Here is a 14160-nt window from a genome sequence, read left to right on the forward strand (position 1 = left end):
TCTCCAATGATTTGTTAAGGTGAATGGTTCTTTCTCACATATTTTTCCAACATAGGTTATGATATGTGATTCTCAATGTTGTTCTCACTTGGTAGGGGTTCAACTTCTTGCTCAAGTTGTATTGTATAGTACTCGGGTAAAGAATTCTGTAAGTTAAGTGATATTATCTATGTTTGTTGACCCTCTACTATAACTTGAGTAGTGTGTCTAGTGCCTCTTCTTACACATGCAAAAACTTGTTGCAATCTTTAGGTTCGTTCTTTCTTTCTACATTATTCTTCTCCGCAAACTCATCAATCCTCACATTTTTACTTTCAATTTTTTTTTAGTAGCTTTGTTCAAACATTTATAAGATTTTCTCTTAGATGAATAGTCAAGGAATATACCTTCATCTCATTTTGAATCAAATTTTCCATTCCTTGCATCCTTATGAATATAACACCTACTTCCAAAGATTTAGAAATAACCTACATTAGGTGTATGACCATACCATAGTTCATAGGGTGTTACATTTTTTCATTTCTTCTACTTAACTTGGTTGAGAGTATAAATGTAATGCTAATGACTTCTCTCTAGAATATTAGTGCAACATCTTTTTCAATTAGCAATGCCCTTGCACAATCCAAAATTAATCTATTTCTTCTCTTGGCAATACCATTTTTTTGTGGTGTCCTCGGTGTAGATAATTGTCTCTTAATACCATGCTCAACACAAATGTTAGTGAATTCAATACACATAAACTCACCACCTCTATTAGACACTAATAATTTCAATGGTTTACTAGTTTCTTTCTCAACTCTAGCCTTTTACTCTTTGAACATATCAAAAGTGTTTGATTTTAACTTCATAAACATTATAGTCATCATTCTAGAAGAGTTATCAACAAACAAGATGAAATACTTGTCACCATAATAACTTTCCATACCCATAGGTCCACATAAGTCAGTATGCACTAGTTCCAAAATATCATGAGAAATATGTGTCTTGCTCGATAAGTGTTGTCCTACATTTTGTGGTGACAAAATGTAGGCAATAATATGAAACTTTTTCAACTTAGTTTCATTTTTCTCTAAGTTAGTTTATTATTTAATTGGTTAACATTGATCAACCAATTGACCCCAATTGATATAATGATTCCTTTTACTAAAGGCTTTCATCAAGTCCTTCTAGTTTTTTTGTTTGTTGAGCCTATGCTCAATTTCGGAAGCCTTCATCATCTTTTTTCTCATTTTTGAGTGTGTCTATTTGCTTTTAATCTTTTTCTTTTTCTCAAATCATTGATTTTGGTTTTCCCTTCGATTCAGTATATCTTAGCGCTTAATCAGACTTGGTAGTCAAAATATATAATCAAATAAGTGCCCAAAAGGTGGACTCTCCAAAGGCAATTTATTGATTAAAAAAATTATGTTATATTTTCATAATGACATTTTAGTTTTGAAAAATATAACATAAATTCACTTTATGTTATGTTTTTAAAGTTTTTTTTGTCACTTAAGTGACTATAGAGCACTTTATGTTATATTTTTGTATTGAGTTATTTTAATTTTTTTTTACTTAAATGACTTTATTTACTATAGAGATTGATTTATTCTAGAGTTACTTTATGTTTTATTTAAAACATCTAAGTTAAATATTACTTTTTGAAATGATATTCACACAAAATATATTAATTATATAGTGTAAATGTTATTTTTGAACCAATTAAGTGATATTTCCTCCAAAAAAATTAGACATGAGCTTTAATTAATCAGATAAGTTGTGCATAGACATGTCTTCCAACCCATTTACATGTTGACATGTAAATGCCTATAGAGAATGCAATTTTGCACTAGAGAGTCATTTTTAAATATTTAAATATGTAAATGCATGTAACTTATAACATGTAATGGGTCTCCTAGAATGAAATTTTGCACTATATGCTTGGTTTTGACATGTTTTATAATATGTAATGCTCCTTCTAGAATGGGATTTGCATCTAGACTCTAAATGCATATATTGTAAAACATGCAAATGCACTCCAAGAATAACAGACAAATTATTGTGCATTTTAAAACATGTAATCTCTTCCCAAGGGTGTGGTTTCTTTTCCTACACATGCTATTGCAAGTTGAGATCACAATTTTCTTTTTCCAAGAGAAAAATGCCTATGTGGTTTCCCTCCAAGAACACATTTTCACTAGAAAACTTCAAATCTTCCCATTCCATGGATTTAAATCTATCTAACTAGGGTTGCATTTTTATCCGTTATGCATTCCCATGAATTAGGAATTGAAATCCATGCAAGAAATAATTCATTTTGTTATATTTTGAGCGCACATTTTCATTAAAAATGCCCAAATTTGGAAGAACTTGATCATGCTTTTGTCTAAGTTGAAATCATTTTGGAGTTTCTAGCCTTGTATTTTCTATCAATCAACACATTTTTGTCATTCATTGTTAAAAATGGTTCATGTAGTGATAGCTAGAGACCACATTTTTTATCAAAACGTCCCTCTACTTGGTATTTTGCAAAAATGGCTTGCATCTTAGAGATTGGAGAGCACATTTTCGACATATCCATATAAAAATGCCCATTGATTACTCATTAATGTCCATCACTTGCAATCTTTAAAAAGTCAATATAGTTGTGTATGGATTCAAATTTGGAGGAGAATCTTTCTTCAAACTTATTAATCCTCCACATTTGGCTCTCTAATCACCAAGTAAGTTGAAGTTTTCTATTCCTTGCTATTTCATTGAATATTTTCATTCATCCATGTACATTTGTCCCAAGATGTGCCATGTAAAAAGCAATTTTTCTTTAAATAAGATGAGAACCTCCATTTTTTAAGTGTTTAGAATTTCCCCAAATTATAAATTTGAATTTCCATAAGAGAGAAACTTTGTTCTTGTCATGTTTGAGTCAAACAACAAATGTATGTTTATGTTTTGTGTCTAGTTTCATTGGTTGCTTGATTGCTATTTTTTCTCTTCTTTTTAAAGAAGTTGCAAGCTCTTTCCCTAGAACATGAGATCATTTCCCTTCATTGCATTTTCTACCTTTTTGTGCAAGTACATCATTTTACTTGACATCCATCATCACATGTGAATCACATTGCATTTCATTCTCCATATGCATTCACATGTAATCTCATTCTCCATGTGTAATCCCATTCTCCATTCCCATTTACATACATTTCCATCCTCTGAACCTAATTTCATGTTCACATCACATTAAAAAAAAACTATTATATTTAAATCACTTTACATGTCATTACATCAAAATAACCCAATTTTGGTTAAAGGTCACTCTTTAAAAGCCAAAAGTTATCATTTGCACATATTCCCATGTGCTTAGCTTACACCTCTCAAAGAGTTTATATAAGAACTCATGCTTTACCCACGTGCATTCCATCTCTTGAATCTCATTTAACCCTTTTTCATATGCTTAATAATTTCTATTCAAAATCATTGCATAATAACTTTGAGTATCTAATCAATACTCTAAGCATATTGCCCTTCATAGATCCATTGTCAATAGTCAAGAATCAACATCTTTGTGGAATCTGTATCGTCTGATGATGTGTTCACATTTTGGAATTTTCATGTTGCAGCACAATATATGCCCTCATCCACAAAGACCAAAGGAAAGATGAAGTATCAATATGACAAAGACTTAGCCCATGCATCTCCATCTTGCATCTTGTCTCCTCTGGATTATGTTTCTTACACAAAGATTGGGCATGTTGATTTGGCTGATTTCTTACGAAGGGTCAAAGCTGCTTCAAACCAATAAATGAAGCACATTAAGGAATGCAACATTCATTTGGAGTCTATTTTCCCTCTAGCTACCTTGGAACCAAAATTCATTTGAGCATGTGTATGGTATTTTAGTCCATCGACCAAAATAATCAAGGATGCAAATGGCAAGGTTGTCATTAGCCTTGATCCAAATTTTATTAAATAGATCTTTAAAGTTCCTCAAAGTGCAGAGTGTATGTATCTGTCAAAAGAGACATCTCTAAAGATATTGATGATAATAAGTTAGATTATCAAAGGTATATAAATGCATATTGGTTGGAGGTCAAAAGAAACAACTTTTTAAGATGGCCCAAAACCATTCACAAATCTAACTTCAAGCCAGGATGTAAGGACCTAATTAATCTCCTTGGTAGGGTATGTGGTCTTAAAGATTCCAGTGACTTCAAGCTATGGATGTACAAATTCATTTTTCACATCTTTTATAATGAAGAACCTATCTTCTAGGGAGAGCTTATCAATACCACATTTTGTGAATAGTTTCTCAATGTGGGAACCTTGACTTCAAGTTCCTCTTTGGGGATGTTATGATCAGATTACCTTGGTGCATATAAAATATCAATATAAGGGGGTCCAAGATGTTAGAAATGCTTTAGAATAACTGAGAGGGGGGGGTGAATCAGTTATTCAAGGTCTAAATATCCTATTCAAACTTTTTCACTAAGTTTAGTGATCACATTCAACCATTCATTCATCCAAGCTTTAACTTTCATATTTAGCAAGTTACTATAAATCAACATGCAAGCATAACACATAACACATTGATTTACATGGAAACCCAATTTGGAAAAACCCACCAATAACATGCTACTCAATTATCACTCTTATGAAGTGATGCCCTGTGAAAGGCCTACCCTATTAGAGGCTTACAACACATTGTTAAATGTGACCTTGTTAGAGGATTTAACCACCCTATTAGAAGTGGGTCTGGTTAGAGGACTTTAGAACATTCACTTGGAATGCCACCCTATTAAAGGATTTACACATGGCTATTAAACCAACCTAAGTCCATAGGATTTTCATATCTAATACAATTGCTAGAGAGTATTAGAAAGTCTTTGACCTGATTACAACATACAACTTAACTTACAAATCTCAGATCACTTTTCAGCTCATAACATTGCCTAGTCTTTAGTCTCTACAACTCTTGACAGCTTGCCCTACCTTAAGGCTTTGTCTCCTTGAGTTTACATGCTCAATGTACCAGTGCAATCATCTTTCTCTGACCACTTGTTGAAGAAAACCCTCTGTGCTCTTCCTTCTCCTAGATGCCTTCTCCTTGACACCCTTCTAATCACTTCGCAATTTGGTACTTAAGCAACAACACTTGCTTCATGGTTTGTGACTCCTTAAATAGAAGTCTTGGAGTTCCTTTCCCACTCGATTCTTCCTTCCTTTGATTTCAATTCGTATGGATTAGGTAGAATTCATTGTATCTAACCCATATTTTGTTTCCTCTAGAAACTTCTTGAGTAATTCTTTTGAATTCACCCAAAAACGGTTTACATAGAATTCTATTCCACCAGCTCATCATCCTTATCCTTCATCTAGTTCAAAAAATTCAAGGTAACAACTATGTCAGCTCAGATTTAACAAATCTTTGACATTTCCAATAATGCAACAGCTTGGCACTATTGAAATTTTGGTACTCGGCACATACTATGTTACTCGGTACCTACTACGTTTTACTGATGCTTGGCACCTGAAGTTCACTCAGCACCTACTAATATTTTCTGATGCTCGACACCTATTTCCTTTTCTTGGCTCCAATTGAGAATTTGCTTGGCTTCAACTAGCTTGCTTGACACCCACTAATGAACTTAGTTTAAGCTTTGCAGTTAACCTTGTTACAACTTATTCCTCCAATGTTTCTAAGTCTGGCCAACTTCTGTATCTTTGAATATGTTACTAATACATCATCTTACCATTGCCTTAACTAATCCTTGTACTTCATTACAACATCATAACTCAACCTTTCCCTTAGATACTCTTGTTACATCTTGTTAATCAAATCCTCTTCATCAATCAACTAAGTGATAGTACTTGGATCTTGTAAGCACTTGCCATTCCTACAAATAGCAGGTTTGACATCAATGACAAAACAACGATTGAAAACATTCTTTTAACAATAATCTCCCTCTTTCAATCAATTTTCTTCATCAATGATCTTTTTAATCAAATTTCCAACACAAGATGCATTTTTCAGATATTTCAAGTGCTTATTTAACAAGAAACTACTAATCAAAAGAGTGTCTGATGAAGCTTGGGACAAGGTAAACCAATATGATTGAATCTTCCTAAAATTTCCAACTTTACTTATTTGAGAGTTGGGTATTTCAAAGGAGAGCCATATGCCTTACCAAGGTATGTTATCGATAGAATCATATTGATGGAGTTGCCTAGATATCTCATGGAAGTGTAGTCGTATCAAAATACTCAACAAAGGCTAGGATTTTATATCACTACAACCAATCCGTTGGTGATTGGTCAATATATGATCAATTCAATCTACAAGGAAAAACTATGGATGTAGAACTTATCACATTGAAGAAGTTCAAAGCTAGGTATGATTTTGGTTATCAAGGAATGCACTCAATGATTAAAAGAGCACTCACCCATGTTCATCATATAGAAGACATATGGATTGATTTGTGCAAAAAGTTAGACATCATGAGAATGGACTACTGTAGGATCACATTACAATAGATCACTAATCTTAACTAACTCAAAATCCCATCCAATCTCCAGATTTAGGATGATGGTAATATTCTTCATCTAGAATACCATCGTGTTGGTTTTGACAAGTAGTGCCCTTTTCGCATACTTTGGCAACATAAAGAAAGTATATCTATGAATGATAGATTTCATTCTATCTTAGACAATAATAAAAAATGGTTAAATCTCAAAGTCCTAAAGGGGGTGAATCCTTAGCTCAAGGTAGACTGTGGTAGTTTCAGACCACTTGGAAGGAAATACAAAATGAAAATTTCAAGCAAAGATGGTGAATCTTCCTCCATTACAACTACATCCCTCAAGTTTAAGTTGAAGGATAGAAAGGGGTCTAAATCACCTCCAGAACCACAACAAGAACATGTAAAAGCTCAAGAACCTAAGCATGAATAAGGAGAAGAACCTGATGAGGATGATGATGAGGAAGAAGGAGAGGTTATGATCATTTCCCCTCCATGATTGATAACCATCAAGGTCCATTCATTGAGAAAATATCCCTTTTGGGTGTCTACTATCACACCTACCATCCTTGCCTTGGAAATAAACACATTTTCACTTTCTATCTCTTCAACAGCTCCTCCTATTCTCACAATTAAGTAGTGAGAATTTGGGAAATGTATTTGAAGATTTATCAACACTCACAGAAGGTCAAGGTTCCCAACTCAATAATTTGATGACTTGTTTTGAAGCATTACTGATAGAATCTTCTTATTAGGAGCCTCTTCGTACAACTCTACAAACAGAAGCATGCTCAGTCACAATGGAAATACAACTAGGATCAATATCAATGGTTGTTGTTGCCCCTGATTCAACAGACGAAGGTTTTAGTTTTGCTCCATGATTGACCAAGATCAATATAAAGAGAATCAATGTTGTGTTACCCCTAGATAATCTTCCTATCAAGAAAACTAAGTCTCAATCTTTGAAAAAAAAGATTGTTTTAAGAATTGTAGTGTATTCTAAAAAGGCTAAGTTTGTAGAGGTTATTGAACCATTAGTGGAGAAACTGACTAAATAACTTAACCATTCAGATTACAAGTTCATAAAAATTGAACTTGGTAAGAAATCATGGCTAGGTTTTCAATAGGATGCTCAAGATACACTTGTTAATGCATCAAAGAGAAATCATGAGGTATGGGAGAAGAAGAATCAACTCAAGTAGGAAGTTTCTCTCCTAAATAATGTCATTCAATGGTAGTCTTCACAAAATGTAGTCACTACATCTTAGACACCTTGGAAGAAATGGATAATGGAAGCAACAAAGACTAGGTTTCAAGAAGTTATCATTAAAGGAGTTTAGAACATTAAAGTTGCGGTCAAAATTATTGAACACATCAGATGTATTCAAGAGATTTTACATGACCTAATTGCATCTTTGAATCAAGAAGCTAACACCTTCAAGGAAATTCTATGTGATTGGGATGAAATCACCAGTTCTGATTTGGATGACATAGTTGTATGTGATATTGTTGCATCTTGCAAAATGTTCTATGGATGCCATAGACTCATTAGTTATAAGGAAGAGACATTGAGGAATCCTATAAAAAATTTACAGATAGTCTTAGAAGATTGTTAGCCAATTGAAACTGAGACCATACGCAACCTAGAAAAAATGAGATGCCTAGTTCTTACTAAGAATGATGACTTGGTCACAATAAAGGAGATGACTTTAGAATATATAGTTAGAGTTAATTATGATCTAGATTTTGTGGAATTTGGTTCCCACATAGTGAATAGGTTCCCTTTGTACAAATCATTAAAAAAATACCCACAAGATTTTCTTGTGACAAATTACAAAATTGTAAAATCATCATATGTTGATCTAGTCATAACAGAATCTATATGAAAGATAATGGAAATCTTACATCTTCTTATAGTGTGTGATGTCATCATAAAGTTCAAGGAACTTAAGAAAAATCCCTAGGGTTGTTTCAACCTTTTATGTTTTCTATTTTTTTTCCTTTTTCATGTTTCTAGATTGTAGAGGATGTGTAGGGCCCATTTACCATTGCACCAAAAGCCATGATTGTTAGTGAACATGGAACACCACATAATTAACCACCTCTGGGCAGGGGAGTGCGTCGCATCACCCAACAATCTCCCCCTCGACGCGCATACTAGGTGCTTATGAGGGTCGAGAAGGCACCGGGGAGATTTGAACCCATGACTAGGCCAAAACCAGGCTCTGATACCACTTGTAGGGCCCATTCACCGTTGCACCAAAAGCCATGACTGTTAGTGAACATGGAACACCACATAATTAACCACCTCTGGGCAGGGGAGCGCGTCGCATCACCCAACAGGATGTATTGCATGAAATTTTGTAATTACATGTAATTTGATTTACATGTCCTTATGACATGTAATCCAATCATTTCTCTCAATTAGTTAGAAAAGATCAAAGTTTCTTGAGTTGATCCCAATTTTTCTTCCTTTTTCTCTACTCCTTTTCATATATAAAGGAGTTCCCCTTCATTGTAAAAATTATCTTTTATTGTATGTAAGAAACCTCTACCAAACATGTGCAAGCATAACTTTGAGTATGCAATACAAATTTGGGAGAAAAGTGAATAAAAGAAGCAATTGGATTCGAAGCTATGACTAGAAGCAATTGTGATAGAGAAAATTAGAAGCTTTGACTATAATTTGTGCTTATTATTTTTATTCATGTTATTATTGTGTGGTCAATGATAGAGGATGGTGAGTTAAGAAGTAATCAAAGCCAAAGTTTTGAGTGGGAGTAGTTGTGGTAATACATAAACTAGAAACTTTAACTCATAGCAGTTGTGGTAATACATAGACTAGAAGCTTTGACTATAGCTTGTGTTTCCATCTCAAATTCATGAAAAATAGTTAGACTTTACCTACTTCTGGAAGTCTTTCCACCTCAATAGTAGAAGTTTTTCTTATAGAATAGAGATCATCTACTTCTGGAAGTCTTTGCACCCCAATGGTAGTGATTTTTCTTATAAATAAGACAAATGAGACTTAGGGCCAAACTGGTACACTTTCAATCAACCTTTGAGTTGGTGTTGGTTTATTGGTATCACCATTTCCAGCTACTAGATAGAAGTGTAGTTGGAGATTTCATCTTTCCCATTACTCGCTCTATGGGTAACTCGATTCTTTTATTAAATTTAAGAGGAAAGAATATTGATAACCACTTACAAATCTGTCAACTTCTTGCTTACCTTGAGTTGATCCAAGGAATGGTGAGAAGGAAGATCCTTCCCTTTAAGTAAGAGACACTTTGTCTCATACATTGTGGCAAGTCTATATTTTTTAGCAACTCTGTTGGGGACACAAATTCATTTGAAGGCCTCTTGCTTTTATTTGAAATTTTAGATCCTTGTTCTAATTGGCACTATTGGCTATCACATTGGAAATCTTTGAGCGCATATATTCAAGGAGAAATAAGGTTGGCATTCTCAATTTTTGTTGGATCATTTTGGGCTCAACAAGCTCATTTTCATTTAAGTACTAAAATCCCTTCTCTTTCTTGAACTACAAGCTACCAACCTTCCAAAAAGAAGATTGCTATACCCAATGAAGATTGCCATTTTTCCCTCAAACCCCTTGTTTTTGTTGCATAATTGATTCCTACTATGTATACCATTCATACCCATATTCCTAATACTTATATTGCTACTAGACCATGGGGAGAAAATTTTGGTCCATGAAATCCTATAACATTGATACATACATTACCACAAGGTACTGTAAGAATTTTCCTAAATTTGGTTGATTGGTTCTACAACATTGAACCCAATTCTATTACAGACTAGGTCTCTTTGCAAACCAAGTTCCTTGATTGATTCAAGCCTACAAAAGATGAACATGCTCTCCTAGCATAACTCATATAGATGTAGGAGGCAAATGATGGGATGCGAGAGTTTATTGCTAAATTCAATAAACTAGCTAACCAAATTCCTATTGCTTCTCAACCTACTACTACAAATTTCAAGTGTTTCTTCATTAACACTCAACTTCCAATAGTTAGTTTCTTGTTGAGAAGGGTTTCTCGTGCTACTTTTACTCTTGCACAAACTCTGGTGACAGAGATTGAAGATGATATGATCTTTGTGGGAAAGATTTGTAAGGATCGAACCAATTTAAGAATAATTCCTATATGAAATCTTCTTCATCAAGTTCAATTGATCCATTGGTTTATAAATTGGATAATAAACTCCTTTCTCTCAAAAAGCAAGTATCTCGAGGGTCATTTTTTGCTCCATACAAGGATATTCCAAGATAGCCATATCCCTAAGTTTCAAATAACTATGTAGCTAAGGACTAGAACAAACTTCCTCCTCCTTCGAAAAGGCTTGCACTTAAAGCGCCACTGAGTAACTCAGCCATTGGTTACTATAAAAATGATCTTACTAATGAAAATCAAGAAGACCATCCTCTTGAGGATAATGTTTCTCTCTATCATGAAGATAGTCAAGAACCTAGAGACTCTACTATTGAGTATGCCTAATATGATGATAAATACCATGAGAGTGATTTTACAGAAGCCTACGCCATCATCATGTGTTCACAAATAAATCTAGCTCGATAAAAAGATGAGGCTACAAATAAAATGGATGCTCCTCAAATGCCTATTACCATTGAAAAGAGGAGAACAACTCTACTTAGCCTACCTATTGACCCAAATAAAAATCAAGTGTTGGTCTTCCTACTCCATCTATTAGTTTAAAGCCCAATGTGCCTAATGCTAAAGTTAAACCCCAAGCTTAAAGTTTCAATTCTTCCTTAGCTAGTCCTTTCCAAGATTTTGATATTATAGATCATGATAATTTGAAAAAAAAAAAAAAAATCCAAATGTGTTAGGTAGAATACCTACAAGTGTATCTAGATTAGCTGGATCGACTTACCAAATTTGTCAAAGAACCACATCCTCCTCAACCTCATTTGATTGCCCCTAAATTAGAAAACATGCCCAATAATCTAGTTACAATTCCATCCTCAGTTCGAGGTAAGATTGAACCTTTCTATCTTTCCCTATTGATCAATTGTTTTAAGCTAAGAAATTGCACCATAGATTCTAGTGCATCTAACAATGTCATGCCAACTAAGGTTGTTGATGCTTTAGGACTAACTTTCACAAAATCCTCTGGTAATTGGTATCCTATGGAAAATAAGAAAGTACTACTGAAAGGAAAAATCAAAGACACTGAATTTTCCTTTACATCCTTCCCAAACAAGAAGATCAAGATGACCATTTTGGTTGTAGATGTACCTACTTCTTACAGTATGTTACTTGGCCATAATTTCTATAAGGATGTATGCAGTGAACTCAATATGGATATGACTAAAGCTAGAATACCTATTAAAGGTATCATGCAAAAGTTGCATCATGAGAGAGAAACAAAGTATGTGGTTGTCAAATCTAATGACCCACATGCTCAACTTCTTTTTGAATAAGATGGAATGGCTGGTTATTACCTACATATAGATGAAGTTTTCAAATTTGCAAAGGACTAGACTAGCTCTAAAATTTCCTCCCTTCTTTCAAATATTGAAAGATTTGTTGATGCTACTAAAGATACAAAAGTGGCTATCATTCCAAATCAGCTACCACTCACAGTTAAAGGAGAAATTGTTCCTAAGGATGATCTTATGGATTTTATTAACAAAGAAGAAAATATTCAGTTATAGATTCTATTGATTCTCTTGAATGAAAGATTATTCTCATGGACTATAAAGAAATGTCAAATAATTCTAATAATATTTGGATCATGGAATTCGATGGAATATGTGCTTCTATGGGATCTGGAGTGGGAACTATGATGATTTCACCTGAAGGAGAATTTTTCCCTTTTTCCTATAAGTTAAAATTTCCTAATACTAATAACATGACTGAATATGAGGCCTTGATATTGAGATTTAACATGGCGCAGACCAAGAAATTAGGAACTTACATGTTAAAGGAGATGATGAGTTGGTGGTATGTCAAGTCAAAAGTCAGTTAAGGCCATAAATGATTGACTTAGACATTACCATGATCTAGCCTGGGACTTCATCAAGTTATTTGATGTCTTTAATATCTAGTGATCCCTAGAGAGTTGATTCACATTTTGTTTCAACTACTTTGTTAGTTCCCTATCAAGACTTTGAAGATAACATATATGAAATATAATTGGTCTATTGATCAAGTATCCTAGATAATTGTGAACATCGGCAAGTGTTTAACGGTGATACTTAGATTATCATTTTTTTATAAACCAAGGAAGGATTTGATGATATGTACTTTGAAGGAGGCAAGAATGTGCCAAATGAAATCATGTCTGATGAAAATTATGATACTATTGAAGAAGTAATTCAATTGAAATGAATAAGATCACTAAAGATCTCATTTCCTTGGAGAAGCTATTTGACAAGCATGATAGGTATGTCAAAGAGTAGCAGAAGATGAGGACTAGTTCCTTAGGACAATATGAGAAATACAACATTGGGACTAAAGATGATCTAAAACTGGTTAACATTGGTAACTGGTGTAGTGACAAAGAAAAGGAAAAGTTCATCAGTTTTCTTTGTGAATAAAAGGATGTTCTATCTTATTCTTATGGAGATCTAAAGTCTTTTCATCTTGAGGATGTCCAACATGATATTCCTCTTAAGTTTGGTGCAGTTCCCTTTTGCGAGAAGCAGAGACAATACAATCCAAATATTTTGGGTACCATTCTAGCTGAAATTCAAAAGATGTTGGAAGTAGGTATTATCTTTCCTATTCATCCTTCATCATGGGTAGCTAACATAGATCATTTTAGAAAGAAGAATGGAGAAACTCACATATCTATGGTATTACACAATCTGAATCATGTGTCTCTCAAAGATAATTATCCACTGGTAGTCATGGATCAAGTATTAAAAATTGTTATTGGTTCATAAATATTATCTATGTTAGATGGTTTCTTAGGATACAATCAAATTGAAATTCATGAGGATGACCAATACAGTACAATATTTACTACCGCATGGGGTATATGTTCATATCTACATATGCTTTTTGGAATTATCAACAAGTAGACAACTTTTCAATGAGAAATGGACCTTCCCTTTGATGGTATCATCAACAGAAGAATCATTTTATACTTGGATAGTTTGACTATTTTCTCCAAGTTACGTCAAGATCATATCTTTAATCTTTGATAAGTCTTGGAGAGATGTAGATAGCATGGTGTATCACTAAATATCAAGAAATCATTTTTTTGTCTAATGAAAGGAAAGCTATTGGGACATATCAATTCCAAAGAAGGTATTAAAATTGATCCAAATGGTTTAGGAAATTAAAATTTTATCTTTATCATCAAATAAGATAATAACATTCTTTCTTCGAAAAGGTGAATTTCTTGAGGAGATTTGTACCAAATTTTAATGAAAAGACTCATTATATTGTTGATATGATGAAAGGAAAATATGTTCTCCACTAGGATCATGAAGGAAGGAAAAAATTCATAGAAATCAAATATGCAATAACACATGCACCTATGCTAGTGTGTCCTAATTACACAATTTGTTTTCTCATGTATAGTTATGCTTCTAAGCATACCTTGCCTACTATCCTAATGTAGAAAAATGATGAAGGTATTTAATCACCTATTTGATTCATGAGTTGTACTATGAAAG

Source organism: Cupressus sempervirens, chromosome 4, assembly GCF_028749045.1.
Source record: "Cupressus sempervirens isolate cs-2001-9-10 chromosome 4, ASM2874904v1, whole genome shotgun sequence".
Lineage (NCBI taxonomy): Eukaryota > Viridiplantae > Streptophyta > Pinopsida > Cupressales > Cupressaceae > Cupressus > Cupressus sempervirens.